General features: G+C 34.0%; 1 long non-coding RNA gene across 2 annotated transcripts; it reads right to left on the reverse strand.

Annotated features, from left to right (window-relative positions):
* Positions 1 to 7511: 7511 nt before the first annotated feature.
* LOC112212163 lies at positions 7512 to 11927 on the reverse strand. Of its 2 annotated transcripts, none has more exons than XR_002945956.2 (3): positions 11584 to 11927; positions 9612 to 9783; positions 7512 to 7937 (listed from the first exon to the last, which is right to left on the reverse strand). It is a non-coding gene; the product is annotated as an uncharacterized LOC112212163 (long non-coding RNA). The 2 variants fall into 2 exon arrangements; XR_004460990.1 differs by having other exon boundaries at positions 7512 to 7927; positions 11584 to 11913.
* Positions 11928 to 12759: the final 832 nt, after the last annotated feature.

The raw sequence follows: 12759 nt of genomic DNA on the forward strand, positions 1-12759 counted from the left end.
CGATCGACATTTGAGTATCATTATCAAACAAATATGGTTTACTGAAATTCAACACTATATAATGTGTATTTATACTAGAAGAACAAATATGAATAGAAAAAAAGTTTAGATGCTTTAGTAGGTATTTTGGTAGGTATGTTTAGTGTTAAGGTATTTTTTCTGGCGTTTGGAAATATGTAAGGCCAGTAACTAAAGTACTCTAAAGTAAAAGGGTCATACCACGAGGGGGGGGCACGTCTGAATTAGCTATTACGTGCAAGAGACATTATTTCAAATCTAATGATTATTTAACCAGTTAATAATGATTATAATTGGATTTAATTTTAGTCTTTTTAATTTCACGCGATTGCTCTTTATGTCCAAGATTTTGTTCCTCTATTTTTTGCTTTATTGTTGCATGTTATTTTGGAATCCTTCGCATTGACCGAAAATTTCGATTCTACTTGTCCACCATGGCATATACATATATCTTTTTCTAGGACTTAAGTACAAGAGTCTTTACTTTATCAAAGTTACAAGTCGACATTTCCTTATCAACGATCATTAAGTATGTCTTTCATTTATGCGGTTAATACGACGTTAAGCTGTACATTTTTGCGTGTTCATCGAACTTGATCCGGTGTTGTTTTGTCTGGGTGTTAAGCCGCGACACGTTGTCTGTTCGGTTTCCTCGTTGGTCGCACCGCATCGCTTCGAGTCGACTTGAGTCGCGTCGATCCCCGTTCGACTTGGTGGTTCATCCGTCTTCGTCCATAGTGGCTCGGTCTCTTTTTGCGGTTCCATCGGAGTCGTTGTGTGTTCGGTCGGTCGCTCCACATACCGGCGTCGAGGCATCATTAGCCGGCATTGTACTCGCAACACGCATACCCACTTGAGGTAAGAGTTACCGCGACACCCGCTGCGCCACGGAGATCTGCGATAGAGTTAATGATGCTGGGACCGCGGCGATTTAACAATAAGCCGCATTATTTACAGTCGGCTCTTGGCTCCATTACCACCGGTTGTCCGACTCACCTGGTCGTGCTTCGTGCTCCTTTCTTTTTTCCTTCTCATTCTTTCTCTCCTCCTCTCTTAGTCGTTTGTTCACCATCTATCTTTCCCATTCTCGCGGTCAGCCTCGTACGTCTTACGCGGCGGCTTGCATTACTTTACTGCAAATGCCCGAGGAGCAATATTAAACCTTTATAATCAGTCGGCACCTACGCCGCGTAAACATATTTATGTTCAAGCCTGTATACGTCTAGGTCATTATAGTACCGGATGGACCTCTGTATAGATATGCTTCCACATCCGACGAATTAAAATCCGGATATTTTAACTTTCAGCCTTTTGCCGTTTTCAACAATTTCTTCTATTTCAGCCTTATATAACGCGTTACGTTAAAGGAACTCGTTTCATTTACAACGCAAATTATGTACTTGTAAGATACATATCATACACAAAAACTTTATTTATATCTCTTATTTCATACATATACATATACACAGATGAATTAAGTTGTTTCAAATAAATAAATTATGTAGTTATTATTAATAATATATACATATATGTATAATCTTTTGTATATATATATATATATACAATATGTATAATGGGATATGTATATTTATTGCTAGCATGAAGGTATATTAGAGCTTAACATATTCAGAACTTATAATTTTTATTTAACTTGGCTTCGAAAAATATGGAACATATATATGGTTACTTTACTGAACTGTCAGAATTTATAAAAAACAAAAAGGAAAATAAATAATCGAAAAATGCCATTACACTCACTCGTTTATTCTGTTAAATATTTATCTCTAATTGGGGTTTATGATAGAAAATAACGTGTTAATAACACACTAATATTTAACTTTATATAAAGATACAGAGGAAAGGAATAATGTGAAAATCCTTGGAGTTTGGTATTTTTTATGGTTTTTAATTAATTATTTATTATATTTACGATTAGATCTTCACGTTATTTATTTATCTTTTGCTTTGCATCTCTTAAATTTACAAAATCTTTAAAAACAGTTCTAGGTAGTTCAATATTAATTCAAGTGTTACTTCAAGTTAATCAGTTAATGTAACTGTTCGTCTCAGTGTCTTGACTTGAATGACAAATTGTAAAATATCTTCAAATGTAGTGAAGGTAATTAAGAGAAATCAACGATAAGTTCTCCTTGAACGATTCATTAACTGTCAGCAATAATTGTTGGGCGGAGCATTTGTGAAAGTGGCAACTTTAAGGAAAGCCTCTGGGGGGCGCGGAAACACTCGAAGTGAAAGGGGCGTGTTGAAATCTTCAGGAAGAACGTAAATCTTATTGTTTTAACCTATATTATCGCTTTTTACAATTATCCATTATGAACTTCTGTAAACATTAAAAATATAATGCAAAACGTAGCTATTAACGTAGAGATTTTAAGTATTGTAGTTATCAATTTTGTATTTTAAAATATGTATTGCATTTTTTTTTATATAAAACAGAAAATTGTGACATCATGAATACCAATTTTCCGACGTGCTCTTTGGGATATTTTAATAATCTTTTAACCTTTGTAGTATTATTTTATGAGAAATGTACAGGACACGATGAAAGTCTACTATAAAATGAATTATTAATTGAATAAACATTCAGCAGGCGTTTTAAATGGAAGAAGCAAATTATTTAGTGTAAGCAGACTTATAGTACATACGAACTTAGTAAGAGCAACGGTGCGATAATAACTGTTGGGGTTTCAAGTTCAGTAAGGTTTAATTTTGGGTAAAGCTTGATAGTCGCTAAGGGAGGTTGCTCGTTACACCTTCAGCAAACCGGTGGCTAAAACGGTACACGCGACAACACACTTGGGAAATATGTGCCCGAGTTTCAATCAAAACCGCAATCCTAAGGATTTCTCGATTTCTCATTGTACCCATGTAACTCCATCTATACCACTACAACTTTCCTTCCTTCCATGAAGTGAGATTAAATCGGAGTTATGCTCAATCAATTTTGTATCTTCTACATTAATTTAATTGACAGCCATGCAATTAAATTCTTTTTCCTGTTTTAAAAGTAAACAGTTCCATGAACATGTGTTGTTTCTAAAGAATAAGATAGTTAGATCGGGAAAATCATATAAAATTTCCCGTATAGGATAGACACAAGTCACTGAAGGCCCAGCAGCTGTTTCTGACAAAAACCATGCGGCATTACAGTGCTTGGAACAGCAACCGGATCTAAACTTATCTGTTAGCATTGGCATTTAAGATAAATCCATCTGAAGTCGCGCAGCGTGCAAAAGTATACCATAAATTTTAACTAATTACCAACAGGATCTCGTAAACATACGAAAACTTCTGACTTTTCATCGAAATTCTAAGAAGGTAGGAACTCAGTAATAGTTAATGAAAGCTAACCGTTTTTTCTAGAAGTTACTATAAGATTTTTGTTGCGATTTAATCTTTCCGATAAATAGTATTAAAATGTAGTATTCAAATTTACGGACGTAGTCACGGTATATCACTACATTAAATGCATTTTAAATACTTTTTACTTTAAATATGATTGTTTCTTAACATGTTTTGTTTTTTAACATTATTTCATAGCAAAATGTGATAATTAGAAAAATTTAACAAGGATACGAGAGACAGATTGATGATTCATAATCCAAACTTTCTATGTAGAAAAAAATTAGTTTTTAATATTGTATCACCGTTTTTATTCGATTCATACACAAATATCTCGAAATATTTGATTTTTGTGTAACTTACTAGAGAAATTAATATTTATTTTGAACCTAGAAATCGTTTTGTAAAACACATTTTTTATTGTTGTTTATGTTTCGTTTCCCACTTTCAAATATAAAAACAGAAAAAAGATGATAAGATTATAATATCAGATAAAATTCCAGTTCGTTTAAAATATCGCAATCAAAAATTCTATTTCTTTTTTTTTTTTTTTAAGATATGTGCTATAACTGTTATATAATTATCTTATTCGATTTGTTTAAAAGGACGAAATATAGTGATTGTTTTTTTATTTAAATTCGAAGTCGATGCAGCAAGTGGAATAAATTTCCAATAAAATTATTTAAATTCTAATATTAAGCAAGTAACAGCAGGATGACTGGTGAATTTAATTGACACAAGAAATCTGACTCGACATCGCCAGCTATGACTTAGCTGGCAGACATTCGCTGGACAGATTAAAATACAGCCATTTGCTGGCGTCGAATTCGATTTAATAAATACGTTGCATCTGTCCCCTCCCTTAATGAATTCCTGATTTATCATCCATTAAGGTGTCAGGACGCGCTCGGGTTTCGTTGCTCGGCTCGGACTGGCGGAAATTTATGTGGATAGGTGTGATTAATGCGATGTTCGCGGAAACACACGGACATCTGTGTTAATGGTGACGGATGGCTGCGCTAATGGTGTCAGCCAGCGTCAGGCGTTCTCGTCGCGTTCTCCTCCGCTGACTATAGACTCCTGACCGGCTCTTTCGCTAGATTGAAACTACACTTACATCGCGTCCATCCACTTTCCTCGGGATTAGAAGATTTCACGGATTAATCACACGCTTCGTTGCATCGCTCCGTTACTTTGACAGTTCGTGCAGAGCTTTCGAGAACACTGTCAATCAAAGAAACTTTCTTCGATAATTTCAAACATGTGTCTATGAAAAATACCAGGAAATAATGAATCAAAAGTTTTATAATACCCGTTTTTAGTAGTAATACGTACGTAACAGTATATATTTCGTTCGATAACACCTATCTATGAAATTCCTCTTTGTACAGCATTAACAATTACATGAATTAATCACGTATAATTATTCATTTGAATGTATGTATAAATTTAAATAGATAAAGCCGTTTTTCGAGTTACAGGGTTTAGGGTATAGTGTACGTATATAAGTGTTCAAACGTAAGTAAAGGTGTTGGAAGAAAGATCTATCTGATTTAATGCTTGGTGATTATGTTAGCGGCAAGTTGAGCTTACAATCATTGACATAGACAGTGGTTAATGGTAATTAATGTTAATGAGTGCTAGATTGGAGATTTCATTGATTAATTGCTTGTGTTCTGTTGTATCCGTTGAATAACATTAGACATATCTGAAAGTAATAAGTTAATTTGTCCGATGTTAAGTACAAGCCTATTACAAACAACCAACGATCGTACGTGTAAAAATGAGTGATAATAGAAATCAATAGTACGTTAATAACGTATATAGATACACGTAGTTCGTGTTATAGTGCTGATAAACGAATCTAATCTATAATAAACTAAGTGAATGTTCGTCCATATATGACAATAACGACGCACCTAAAAGAAAAAAAATTGCAATATTTTATTACAGAAAACACGGAGCTATAATTTGAAACGTTCCTGACATTTGTCGATGCTTTTTGGTAGGAACGATTTCTTTTATAACTTTACGAATAGTAAGAGGTGTAGAAAGAAACATAACAAAGACATCGGAGTACAGGGGAACGGAAGGTTGAACTGCGCAATAGGCGTAACAACGATCTTAAGAAAGAAAAAATTATATCTTCCGGGACATAGGATGGAAAAAGAAGTAAATTTCATAACACGTCAAAGTTGCTTCGCAACGAGGGGTGTCGAGAAAGTAAAAATAATTTTTCCAGGCAAGATATGCGATTACCAACGAGCTGAACGAAAACTACCCCGACATACACCGACACCGACACCGACACCGACATCGACATCGGATGGTCCTTGAATGGAAAGGGAAGGAAAGCTGCGGAACGCGTTGGGTAGGCAGGTAGGCAGGCAGGCAGGCAGATATTGAGCTCTATATTTCCATAAGCTGATATTTACGCGGCAATATACGCGGCCGTGCCCGCTACTTTATGGTCCTCGTAAATATAGCGGGCCGCCGGGAATTGGCTGGCAAGGCGGCCGCGTTCTCTCTCTCGTTCTCTATCCTGTCTCCCTATCACCCTCTCCCTTTCCCTCTCTTTCTTCCTGTCTCTTGGTCACTCTCTTTCTCTCTTTCTACATTCCCCATGCCTGCTTGCCTGCCCTCATCCGGCGCAAAGACATAAATCGCCGCCAATTGTAAATAATACGCGACATATGCTGATCTCCGTTTCTACGTACCAACGCCGCGGCGCGGTGCGGCACGATGTACGTACGCGCGTACAGCCGGCGTGTAGACGTTAAGAATTCAGCCCTGCAGAAGATCGGTAAATTCAGTTGCTGCCATCCAAGAAATGAGTACTTCATCCAATCGGCCACGTTACATCAACTTTGCGCTTTCTAATGTTTATAACTTTCCAAAATTGTTGCCCGCTATTTTTACCTTATTATCGTAGTCATAAAATTGGACAAGGTGCAGGAAAGCCTCTTGTCAGAAGAACCAATCTGCAGTTAAACGTTAAAAGCTCTGAACCAAGCTGGTTTGACTTGGTATTTAAAATGTGCAATTACCGTGTACTAAGGTAATTGTTAGAACGCAAGAAAATTATTATAAAAGAATCGTATAACTTTAGAAGGTGTCACGGCGAAAACAAAAACTTGGTTTGTACATACGTACGTATATTCGTTGAGATAAAAATTGGTGTTTGTATGCGAGTAGCATTTTTATGGAAATTTTGCCGGATCAGACGTACAACTCGATGTTGCAGTAATGTCAGATATGAAATTTTTCTATCTTTTACCCTCTACCCTCTTTTACCCTCCGTCCAGGTGACATACGACCATAAGTTATAACCAAGATTAAAAAAAGCTGCAGTATAAGAATTAGTACGGTTCTTCTACGGATCGAGTGTCAGTAATATTAATGAAAGTTGACAGTGATCAAAAGTAACCAAAATGACAATCCGAAATGTCTCATCATCGACAATGGTTATCAGTGTCGCAAAAAAATTCTGTTGTTAACAACAGCTATCGGCAACTAAAAGAATTCCAATATTGATAATTGTTGTTAGTAACAAGAAAATGAATGGTTATTTAAAATCAGAATATCAAAAAATTAATACTCTTTAATCATTTAATTTTCTGAAATATTTCTTTAAGGTTTAGTGATCATTGTCTTCCATTTAAACAAAAATTACTTTCTTCTCAATGACCTTTCTCATAAAATTTCTACAAATAACTGTTATTTTTGGTTCCTGCATATTGCCGTGGTGTTGAAAGCATTTGGATTTCACGTACATATCATAACGGTATACGTTCCCCACTTTCCCCACGCGATCGTATACTCTAAGCACAAGCGAATGCACACCTTCGAGGATGATGGATGACACTGCATCTGTGTTCAGATACAATCCGATCGCTTCTATGTACCAATACATTTCCAAAACGTAGCATATATTTTATTTTATATGTAGATAAGCCATACAGATATTTATGACAAGATAACTTAATAAAAAAGATTAACTTTTTGATATGAAAGTGGCTTGCAGAAAACAAATATTTTAATTCTTTATTTTAGTATCTAATATTTTAATGGAATATCTTGATAGAGTTAGATGATAGGGTTTTAAAACTGTAAACACTTTCTATATGGTATACTTGTAAAATAATTTCATTTATCTACATTCCTAAAATATTACTTGTTATTTGTGAGATAGTAGAAATTCTTTTGATTCGATCTCCTATTTTTCTTACGCGATAACATCTTCGATACAACACGATGTAATCTTTTTAGATCGGCCAAAGTAGACTTAGATCACGCTGTAAGATCTTACTTGTAGTCTGACTTTGGTTGGCAGCCGGTGATTATCCGTGAAGTGGAAAGGGGCTGATAGATGGGGGTGCTTCCCGTCGATATGCTCTACCACACGCTACTACTTTATCATCCCTCGGCACCCGACCGTCCATCATTCGCAATCACTTCCTTGCGCATTTACTCTCCGTGAGGTGAGGCGATCAATTCAAATTTCGTTTCGCTGCACATCTTCCAAGTTGCAACCATTTTCAATTTTCTGAAAGCTCCTTGACAATCGGAATCACGTAACATCCTTATTGAAATCTAACAATAATTATTGAAGTTTAGATTTACAATACTCAAATGAAACGTACGTTTGCAAAATATATGTACAATTTTGAAAATAATGTTTACAAGATTGATACAACTGTCATATTTATAATCTACATAAAGATTTGATTGTTATAATGATTTATGTAAACAAACTATTTTTGGATAACTAATGCAAATAAAGTTGATCATATACAGAGTGAGACATGGAAATCTGACGAATAATTTAATAAACGAATAAATCTAAAAAATTTTTGAGGTTTAGATTTGTTTTCGTTAAAGGATGCAGAGAATTGTGTAGCAGTAGTTATAAATAAAATATATTTTGTAGTAGTCTACCTATGAAATGATATAGATGTTTTAAATCAATACGCATATTTTATTAGCATATGAAGAAACTTAGAGCATATATACGTTACATTGTCTATATTTCAACTTTTATCTTATATATTTTTGAAACTTTGAATATATAAATACTTATTTATAATGTTTAGTTCAGTAGTTCCATCATTAAATTTTATAGATGGTGTTCTTAACTAAAATATGCTAAGACAAATGAAATTCATTTACTTCAGATTGATAAATTCTGACTGCGTTGGTGACGTCTCTGTGAGAAATTATGTATATCGCTGCTAACTGACACATTAATTAACTCGGATTATTTTCTATGCTATTATTTCCTCTATTTAAGACTTCTGACACGTAAAGTGTTGTTTCAGAAATAGATACGATGTAACTTTTACGTTTGATACCTTTACAGATTTATTCACTGCATAGTTTTGTTTATGTATCTTCTTTATATAAGAAAGTTAAGAATAGATTAAACACTATTAAGCTTACAAAAAAGTATTTATATTGCAGCTTACATAAGTATCTTTTCTCTGATATATTTAAATCATTACAGTTAACATGATGCAGTAATAACATTAAAATGTAGCTAATTAAGTAAGAGAAACGTATTGCGATAATTTACTGAAGGTAAATATATAAGTATTTTATTAATAATTTATTTTAATTCTTTAGCATATGCAATAAAGTCGCAAAGATAAAAACATATCCGTATATATTTCAATTTTCCATGGAATATAATTTTACTATTAGTTGCTAAATTATATAAATACTTTCTTTAAATAATATGCACTTAAAGACATATTACTTAATAATTACATAGATATTAGCGTCAAACATTAAGAGAAAAAAGCAATATGTTAAATATTAACATATGTTAAATAATAAAATATAATAATTAAATAATAATATAATAATAAATAAAATATAATAATTAAATAATAATATAATAATAAATAAAATATAATAATTATCTTATGTTGAATTGTTGTAATCGATAACTATTTGATATTTCGTAAACAATGTAATCAGTTGTAATCAATTTTTATACAAATAAACAAGCATGCATTAAAATTTGCTACGTAATGTGCTATGTTATGAAAGTAATAAAATATCAATTACTTATCAATAGTAATATATGTTAACAGTTAAAATTATATTGTTAACAGTAACGAATATACATATATATAAATGTAATCAATGTTTTACTTCTTCTTTAAAGAAACCTCAATTTGTTGGTTTGGAGAAATGATTAAACGATAATTTGAAATCTTTCAACAAACCTGATTCGTCAAGCTTTTGTAAAAGGCAATACCATTCTTCGACAAACCAAGCATCATTTATCTCACAGTTTCTTGTCTTCTTTCTACTCCATTTACCGTTACGTCCGGAACATTAATTTCCTCTTATAGCCGCGAAGAGTCGTGTTTATCATTAGTTCCCCGCCACTTAGTCCTGGAAAATGTACATATATAAGGCTTCCTCTGACAGCAGGTTATACCTATATCGTAAGTGTAAAGCCTACATGGTACATAATAATTTTGAGCCTGGAAACCAAATGATCGAAAAAAGCGCGCAGCTGCTTGCCATAATTTCATCGAGTAAAGTATCTTCAAACGTTGCAATAACTGTCAAGAGGGGACATGGTGGAAAGCCTGATATAAGAGATATAAGAGGTACGTCTGTTTCGATTTGTCTTGAAAATCTCTTGTTTTTATAAAAAAGTGTGTAAGTAATTACCAATTTTTCAGTTACAATTAATTCGATTTCTATTTCTACTAGGTATTATAGTAACTGCAAATGGTAAATGCAAAGCTTTAAAGTATTATGGTTTGTAATATTTCTGAAGATATATAAAATATACTTATATTGTTTTAAACTTATGGTCGAACGGTGATTTATATATATAAATGTTTTGTTTGCATGTTTTTATAGTATACCACTACAAATTGTTAGATCGTTGTAAATCTTATGGTTGCTAAGGATGACAATTTATTATGCTACATGCTACATATTTCTAGTCTTCGCTATACTTCCTGTCAGATTTTCTTTCCCTTTTCAACTTAGTTGATACGTGACCTCGTGGTGTATTAACGGTACTAAATAAATTCCACGATATAATCTACGGCAAGCCAAAGTTAATAACCCAGAGAGTTTACGATGAAGTACATCGTTAGCTTAATTTTATTCGTTGTAAGTAACGATGCGTGACTGGCTGATGGTTAGAGTTAGAAACGAGAATGTATTTAGTTGACACAGAAGTATCTAGATACATAATAGAATTTATTTCCTCCTTTGTCTTATTTAATACCGATGGTAAGCGCCAATTAATTTAAAAATAACGAGGAATAATGTAATGCAATATGTTAGCAGTTTTGTGCGTGACCTGTTGAAACTCCTTGCGTTGACTAAAATTTTTAATTTTACGTTTTATTATTGTCCTGTGTTCAATTTTACTTGCGGCTACTTTCAAATGTTATTGTCATGTGAATATCTTTCGCAACATAGTTTTTGGAAGAAAATGAAATTCAATTACTGTTGCAAATTATGTCTCAGCTCACTTCTTGTACATTAATTAACGGAAAATGTTCAAATTCATGGTTCTTCTTCGTAAATACAATTAGTCTAATTGTCTCAAATTATACAGGGTGTCACAGGAATCGTATGATTGGTAATAAGGTGATTCTACGTGAAGAAATAAGTCAAAAATATGGAATAGAATTTTTCGCTTTCGATAAAATCGAGTTTGTAGTCAAATAGACTTAAACTTGGCTAATTCTGAATTGAACAGAAATAAATAATAGACAATAATGTAGAATTTGTGAGATGTTGTGTATTTGATAAAAATAAATTTGAGAACTTATCGTGCCTGCATACCAGGGCAGTTCTCAATCGAAATTTGTAAGCTTTATTTTCTTATAAACGAAGCCCTAAACAGAGAAATTTGTTTCAAACTCGATTTTCTCGAAAATGAAGCGAGGTGTGAAAATATTTTATTCTATATTCTGAACTTGTTTTTTCACGTACAATTATGCCTGTTAAACACCCTGCATATATTACGTGTATTTTTAAAAGTAAGCGAACTAAATATGAAATCGTGGCTCTAGTCTTCAAATATAATTTAAATATGTAGTATTCGGAAACGCGTACTTCCTAATGAAAGTAGTAAATATTGTACATCTACAACGATATGAATTACTAAATAATGAAAGTATGCTGCATCGCATCCGTTTGAATGGTTGAAACGATGCGTACGGTTGCCTCGAAGGAAGGCAGCTGGTAATCCCTTGGAATAAACGTAGTAGCCGATAGCTGGATATGCCGCAACACTTTTCGTCCGCGTGGAAGATATTTTCGTGGTGCTCTAACGATGTGTCACGAGATCTACGAGGCTGTTTGTCGGTGAGCACAAAAATAGGCCTCACTCTGCACTCACTTCATCACTCGAACGAGCCGCGATAGCAGCAATGCGCCTCCCCTTCTTCTTGTCGTTAGACAGAACGGATGCTCGACGACTGGTTGGCTGAAAATGTTGGCGACGTCGTGCATGCCATTAGCCCGGCGTCGCGACGTTACCGTCGGATTAACCTCAGCCGAGGGTTACGCACGTGAACTTTGCGATTTCATCGAAGCTATGCGTTTTCAAAATTTTATGGTATCTTGGCGTCGCGTCGTTAGGTTCTCGCTATTTGACTACAGGAATGTTTCTCGCGGATAGATACGTCTGTGTATTTTATTTACTGAATCACTACAATTGATATCAAGTTTTTTTATATGTATACATATATTATCATGTTTAGAATTTATACTTAATTTTCGGTTATCATTGAATTCGTATAAAGTTCCGAAATATTATATACGTATTATAATAAATAACGAGCTAAAAGGATAACCATTTATTTTATTACATGTCTATCTAGTAGCAAAGAATTTCTGTAGGACGCTATACGAGTACGTTATTCGAACCGGTAGAATCGTTTTACATTGGTGATATTTGTTAAATCGTATGTATAAATGTCGTAATTATTCAATCTTTTGAGTCACAGCTTGGAACGATGATAAATGTCACTGGATGCCGAATAAGCGAACCAGCGACGAAGATCTAGCGCTAACTATATTCACCTTGTCAAGTCATTCTGACTTAGTAAACACCACGACAAGTAATGCCCAAGATTTTACGGTGACTTGACTTACGACAGAAGCGGCTGTTTATCACGGTGTCAGAGTGACGCTCGTGCCGTTCAAGACGATAAAACGAATGAGCTATGCGAGGAACACTCTGAGAAATGGTGTGCCGCTTTCGAGGACCTTTTGTTGCGACACTGATTTTAAATTAGAATTTATAGGGTGCCTGAAAACGTTTCGACGAGGCCACTGTATTTACTTGGAGAATCCGTTTATCAAGATAATCTCTTAGCTCTCTGCTTTCGT

Source organism: Bombus impatiens, unplaced genomic scaffold, assembly GCF_000188095.3.
Source record: "Bombus impatiens unplaced genomic scaffold, BIMP_2.2 scf_0120, whole genome shotgun sequence".
NCBI lineage: Eukaryota > Metazoa > Arthropoda > Insecta > Hymenoptera > Apidae > Bombus > Bombus impatiens.